The following is a 7,209-nucleotide window of genomic DNA, read 5'->3' as shown; positions in this document are numbered from 1 at the left end:
GGAACTGCAGCCATACATGAACACTTGCGCCATGGTTCCATGTATTAATAAAGTCTGGGAAGACGTCATCGTGGATATGACGATGACCGACCATGATACATTGTTCCCAACGATCCTAAAATTCATCGACATTTGCGGGGACGTCTACCTGGCTCACGGAGACATTTCTCGATGCTACGAAAAAACGCTGGCGGGTACTCACGTGACCTTTTCGACTTGCAATGACGAAGACGTGTCTTCGGCTTCAGAGTACGCCCTCTCTCGAAGCAACAGTCTGTGCACATTTACTCAACTGGCCGCGATGCACGCGTTACACCCTGCCAGGTGAGAGTGCTTTTGTTTACTATCATTAGAGGAGCTTAAATTGTTGACAATCATTATCCTGAGCCAGTTGTACTGATGAAACACTCATTGTATTTTAGATCGCCTCTGGAAATCATTTAAACTTCTATATTTAGGAAAATTTGACATGGTAGTTAACAGTTGTTTCTCTTATTACGACATCTGTGCATGTTTGCGGAGTAGGCAGATATCATTTTGGAATAAAGTGTTTACTCAGCTGGGAGAGGATTGTGTGGACAGTCGGCCTACAGGTGTGACACGCGCCCTGTATTTTTTATTGTAGGACGAAAAGAAGTAAAGTAATTACAGACAGTACGCCAAGGCGTTTACGTGTTTCACTAAACATAAAATATTTCGAAGATAAGGACGGTATATGCGTAAAGGTGGACAAGTTTAGCCAATGAATTTGCTCAAAATACCACAAGAGCGAATACGCATATGTGCGGCAAAGAGCGACAGAGTACACGGTAACTCTCCATGCACCCATAACATATTCTCGAGAAAATTGAAATGGAAGCACACTGGATGAAAGCCGCACAATGTGTGCTGGACATGGATACGGGACCAAATGCGGCCGAGGTATAGCAAAGAGAACTTTCGAATCAAGAAGCGTTACGAATTCGGTGCTTTATGTAGCGTAGACGACCATATCAACTATATTGCGCAGATAAGGCTAACGTGACTTTGTGAGTTCGACCTTGCAGCTAATATGACGGAACTAAAATCGCATGAGAAGCATGAGAGCTGGTCAGCCTTCCGAAACGAATGCGAGCAATATTGTGCGCCCGTGATGCATGTGGCATTCGTTGCGTGAATCCTCAAGTAATCTATGAGTAACATAAGTAATGGGTGAGTGAAAACAGGAATCGACGTTACAGTAGAAGACTAGCTTGCCGCGCACACAAAACACAAAATGTCCGCACCTCATTCTAGGCCTAATCTCATCACGCTGCCGCTACATAAGCGATACGGTAATATCCATTTTTTTTTCAGGACATTAAGGATAATCACATAGTAAGTATTTTAGCAGTTGAACGTGACTTCCCGTTTTTGAACACGCTTACAATTCCGTTCCGCTTGGATACGCAGATATCAACATCATCGGATACTGCTGGCCATAGCGGAGCACGGCCTGGCAGCCCCTCACCGGAGACGCGTCGTCCCACGGATGATAGACCAGGATCCTGGAGCGCAGCCGTTTGTCCAGTACTTCGGGCTTTACCTCGTGGGCTGCGCATTGTCTTGTGCTGTATTGGTGGCTGAACTGCTTTGCAGGCTAAAGCAGCGACTGGGAGAACGTGACATTTCCCGCAACCCCGAGCCTTAGCTGTAGTCTTAGGGTGACATTATTTCCCAAAAGAGGTAAGAAATAAAACAAAAAACTGAGGCAGACGGAGAATAATGTAACCAGATAGAGGTTCGGTCAAGAATTTCGAAACAAAAACCCTGCAAATACTTGAAGTGTCATAATAACGTTCGTCTGCTGTTAAAATAGGCAAGTACAAGCACTAGCTCTGGGTTTGTTAGTTGAACGCCTACACAACTTTTGCGCCCTCGTGCCTTTACGATGCCTCTACGCTGTAAACAACAACATTTTTGGATTTGAAAGTGAGTGATAGGGACCAGAGGAAAATTTTATTCTGAGTTGTTAGCGGACAATGGGGTAAAAAGGTAAGGGGTGACAGAACACAACTAAGGGGAATGAGGCCCCTTTTCTGCATTACGTTGTATACCACGTTTTCACTAATACGATATTCAAATCCGGGATATACGCACAAGCTATTTACATATATTGCCACAATTTTTACAGCCGTCAATAATGTTTGAATACGCGCTAGTGATACTGCTCCTTCATTATCCCATCTGAACTGTTTGCCCTATTATCCAATGTGCCCCCCCCCTCCCAACCCATGCGGTAAACCCAACACCTGGATAACATATTCTCACTAAACGCAGTTCCAAAGAGAACTGTCCGCTTCGTTTTTCCTGCTGTGACCCCTACTTTTCACCGCAAGTATGACCTTCCATGCGTTGAACCTTACTTTACTTTCCATGCTTTGTGGCTTGGAATTAGGAAACTTTTTGCACAAGATGAATAAAAAGTCGTATCGTACTTCACTTGCTTATCTTTCGACTACCCTTCCTTCGCGTGTAAATTCCACGAGCTTATTCTTATCCCTTTTTTATGCCCGCACAAATATATTTAAATGCACGTTCTATGACCGCACGATAGAAATATGGAACTCTTTACCTGGCTGCCTTTATTCACTGCAGTTAAAAAAAATTCTAAGGTGCTCTTTATTAAAACTATTGTGTACAACTGCTTAAATTATCTTTAACTTATGCTTTATGTGTATATATTTTACTGTTTCGCTGCTGTTAGCATCGAAGAAAATGATTTTTCAGTGCATTCACTGTTGTACTAGTATTCACTGTTGCCACTGCTGTAAGAGACTGAAACTTATAGCGAATCAGTTCTGCGAAATTGCGCTAGGTCGAAAAAGGTTCACGAAAGAAAAAATTGACGTCCACCCGTATCCAGCACGAGGCTAGAAATGAAACTCAAATGCGTTGAAACGTAAACAGAGCTTCGTTGTTAAAGAAAAATACGTCCTAAAAACTGAATATTTACCAATAAAAAGGATGTTTAGCTTTCACGCTTGTGTACTACCTGTGTTGTGACCATTCTACAAAATACCCCGTATACGTTATCAGAACTGTTTTTCTTCTCCGAACGAAAAAAGACAATAATTCGTTCAACCACATGCTCGCAAGCTCTTACTGTACATTAATGAGCCGCTAGTTACGATTCTCCACAAGTGTTGGCTGGGACTATTAAAGGCTCCAATAAAAACACTCGTATGGGAATTAATCTAAAAAATTTGGCAGCGGTGTTCAGTTCTCGCTTTTCAAATAGAGCGCCGTTAAGTGTAGAGATGTCACTCTTGAATAAAAACGTGCAGCGCGAATATTTTATGGTGCTACTTTATACAGCGATAATGATTGCGATGATTGAAAACTGATTTCAGGTGCTTGTTGTACGTGTGTTTAGTCTGTAGCGGGCGTGCAGCTCATGACAGCCATAGTAAAAACTGCGTCACAAGCTACCTCACCAAACGCGTGATATCTTTAGCCCAGCTATTTCGTGTGAAACATATCACAGACATCACGTGGGTATTGAATAAGTGACGACAGTTAAATGGTAACGATCTTGAAAAAAGAAACTAAGAAGGCAAAATTAGTCTTTGCCGATATTTTTCCAATTCGCGAAAAAAGATTTCTTTTCGAAGCGAAACACAGGTTTCGCTACGTGATCTTGCCACCCAACCATGCAAGTGATGCTTAGGAATAACCAAAATGGAGCCGACTTTCTTGTTTATCAATTTTGAAATTTCTTTTTTATATGTAGAAAGGGTACTGGGTGAACCCATTACATACAGCGGTGGTATTTTTTTCAAAAAAATTATGTTTTTTTTTTTCAGCATGGGGCACTGGAGGCCACTAATAAACGCCTAAGGAACCCAAGAAGAAGAGTATTGCGTGATGCATAGGCAGATTCCGCTCCTCCACATAAGCGATCATTCTTGAGTGCCATGTTAAAGTATGGATATTTTTCGTAGGAAAACCTTCTGACTTTGCAAACATGGATGTTTCACAAGTATGCGGGTAGCAAGACGTGGTAACAGCGATACACTGTATTGCTGATACCTTGTTTTGCTTTATAAGTATCACCATGGCACGAACGAGCTGTAATCAATGAAGTTCGTAACTTTGGCACCTCAAAGAATGCGATATTCATGCACCGGTGTTCAAGACTTCTAATAAATTTCACGTACATCTCAAGCTTGTCAGCTTCATTGTTTGCTTGTTGCCATCATTGATAAGAAAAATGCGAACCCTGATTTCTCTTCCCTGTTCTCATAAGGTTGTAGAACTTTGCTTGCTTTGAAAGCCTATTGAAGAGGATTAAAATACAAAACCCCACGTAAAGAAAAATATGTTCATTTAACAGGTCGAGAAGTAAAATGCGCTCCTGTTGGACATGGCAAAGAGGCTCGTAAAGCTGCAAGGAGATCTGACAGTTTAAGAAAAAAAGAAGAACTTTGAGTAGAAAGCTTCTCGAACGCTGCAACACATGGGTTCACGTAGTATATATGTATCACACTTCTTCGCACACATTATTTTGGCTATAGGTTCCTTAATAAATCGCAGACAAAAAACTCAGCCACCATTCCGATACTCCCTAATGCGGAATTGGCGCGCAGCTGTATGCGTGTTTTCATTTTGCGTGCCAATATTTTGTAATGTCAAACCAAAGAACCGAGCAGGATTTCGTCTAGGCTACTCAACAGTAGAACATATTCGCACTATCCGTCAGGTGATGGAGAATTGTGCCGAATGTAACGAACTGATAAATGTAGCTTTCATTGATTACAAAAAAGCGTTTGATTCAGTCCAAACCTCAGCAGTCATGGAGGCATTACGAATCAGGGTGTGGACTAGCCGTATGTAAAAATACTGAAAGCTATCTATAGCGACTCCACAGCCACCCTAATCCTCCATAAAGAAAGCAACACAATCGAAATAAAGGAAGGTGTCAGGCAGGGAGATAAGATTTCTCTAATGTTATTCACAGCATGTTTACAGCAGGTATTAAGACGCCTGGATCGGGAAGAATTGGGGATAACAGTTAACGGAGAATACCTTAGTAACTTGCGATTCGCTAAAGACATTGCCTTGCTTAGTAACTCAGACGATCAATTGCAATGCATGCCGACTGACGGGAGCATGCATTAAGAGGGGTGAGTCATTGAGAAGGGTGGGAGCATGAGAAGGGTGTGTCTAAAGATAATTCCGCAGAAAACTAATGTAACGTTTAACAGTCTTGAAAGAGAACAGCAGCTTACGATAGGTTGCGAGGCACGGGAAGTGGTTAGAGAATACATTTACTTCGGGCAATCAGTGACCGCGCGATCATGAGACTGAAATAATCAGAAGAATACGAATGGGTTGGAGTGCGTTTGGCAGGCATTCCGAGATTATGAACAGCAGGTTGCCATTATCCCTCAAGTGAAAAGTGTATAAGTGTCTTACCAGTACTCACCTACGGAGTAGAAACCGAGAGGCTTATGAAAGGGCTTCTACTTAAATTGAGGACGACGCAACAAGCTATGCAAAGAGAAATGATGGGTGTAACGTTTCGGGATATAAAAAGAGCAGATTGGGCCACGGAACAAATGCGAGGTAATGACATCTTAGTTGAAATCAAGAAAAAGAAATGGGCATAGCAGGACATGTAATGAGGAGGGAAGAGAACCGATGGTCATTAAGGGTTACAGGCTGGATTCCAAGAGAAGGGAAACGTAGCAGGGGGTGGCATCAAGTTAGGTGGGTGGATTTGATTAAGAAGTTTGCAGGGACAACAAGGCCACAATTAGCACATGACCTGGGTAGTTGGAGAATTATGGAAGAGGCCTTTGCCCTCCAGCGATCGTAGCCAGGCTAATGATGATGATAATGATTTTGTATTTTGAATAGATAGACGGTTTATAAGAGAACGGTGTCAATGTCGCGCTTTGTTTCCATAAAGGCTCATTTAACATTTATGAAAACATTAACTATAAAGGTTAATTTTGCACACCCGGTATATTGCTTTGTACCGAAAGAACAGCACCGCGAGCGTCGACAAAGGTCGTTGACCTAGTGCATTTCACGTTGGCGTAGGGTTTTATCGTTTTTTCCCCTTTTGAACGAGCACCGAGACTCCTGCGCCGCTGTTGCTTAGAAGCGGCTCATTATCTTGGCAAGAAGAGCTGCCTTGGCAGTAGTACCTACCGTTTCTGTAGTGTTGAATATCACTGTGTTTTGTTTTCGAATAATCAGAAGTTTTTACTTTTACTAATTCAGTATTACAGGATTTAAAGAAAAGTGTTCTTTGTTTTGCCTCACAACTATAGGGCATTCCTGTTTCTTGAATGTGAGCTTCAGGAATACTCACCTTATTCCTGCAGTCATGCTTATTTTGGAATTGTATGCGTCATTCTGAGACTTGCGCTGCGTCGGCTATATGCGACATAGTTTGGTGTCGCCCCACTTTGCCTGTGACACTCGCTTGGCAAGGTCATCCATGAGCATGAGAGTATGATAGCATGTATACCGCGCGACGCTACAGAGCCTCATTCGCACAGCCGTCAAACACTCCGTCGCGTCCCCGTCACGTCAAAAAAATAAAAAACGTACAGCAGGTGGAACGCAGCCGTGTACGAATAGGCGTCGGTGGTGGTGACGTCGACAACAGCATACTTCTCTGGTACCACACGAGAACTAGTGGGGCATGACTAACTCAACTAACCGTTCGATGTTGAAATGTCCTACCGCGTTGTCCATGTCGAACATTTATGCGCCACCGAAACGCTGACACCATGTTTGATACAGTTAGCAAGCGAACGTTTCCAAGTTTACACGGCCGATAAGAGTACTATCCTTACGTCGTACAGCTTCGCAGTAAATTTCTGTCGCAATCGATGCATTTCGGGTGAAACAGCGACATTTGTATTTTTATTGTTTAATCTTTAGACGGACCCGCCGTGGAGGATTATCAGCTACGGCGCTGTGCTGCTTTGCACAAGGTCTCGAGATCAAATCCCTGCCCGTTTTGAAGGGGGTGAAATGCAAATGCGCCCATGTGCCGTGCAATGCGTGAACGTGCAAATCCTCGCGAGGTCAAAATTTCCGTATCCTTCCACTACGGTGTCCGTCATAACCAGGTCATGATTTGAGCACGTGAAAGCCATTTTTCTTTTGCGATATAGACCTTCTTCACCGGAAAGTTCACCCACTCTAAACGGATGGCGCTTGCGCCGCGAC

The sequence above is a fragment of the Dermacentor andersoni genome, chromosome 6 (assembly GCF_023375885.2).
Source record: "Dermacentor andersoni chromosome 6, qqDerAnde1_hic_scaffold, whole genome shotgun sequence".
In the NCBI taxonomy this organism is placed as follows: Eukaryota; Metazoa; Arthropoda; class Arachnida; order Ixodida; family Ixodidae; genus Dermacentor; species Dermacentor andersoni.
The sequence above is the reverse complement of the archived record's forward strand: the minus strand, read 5'-3'. Positions refer to the sequence as shown.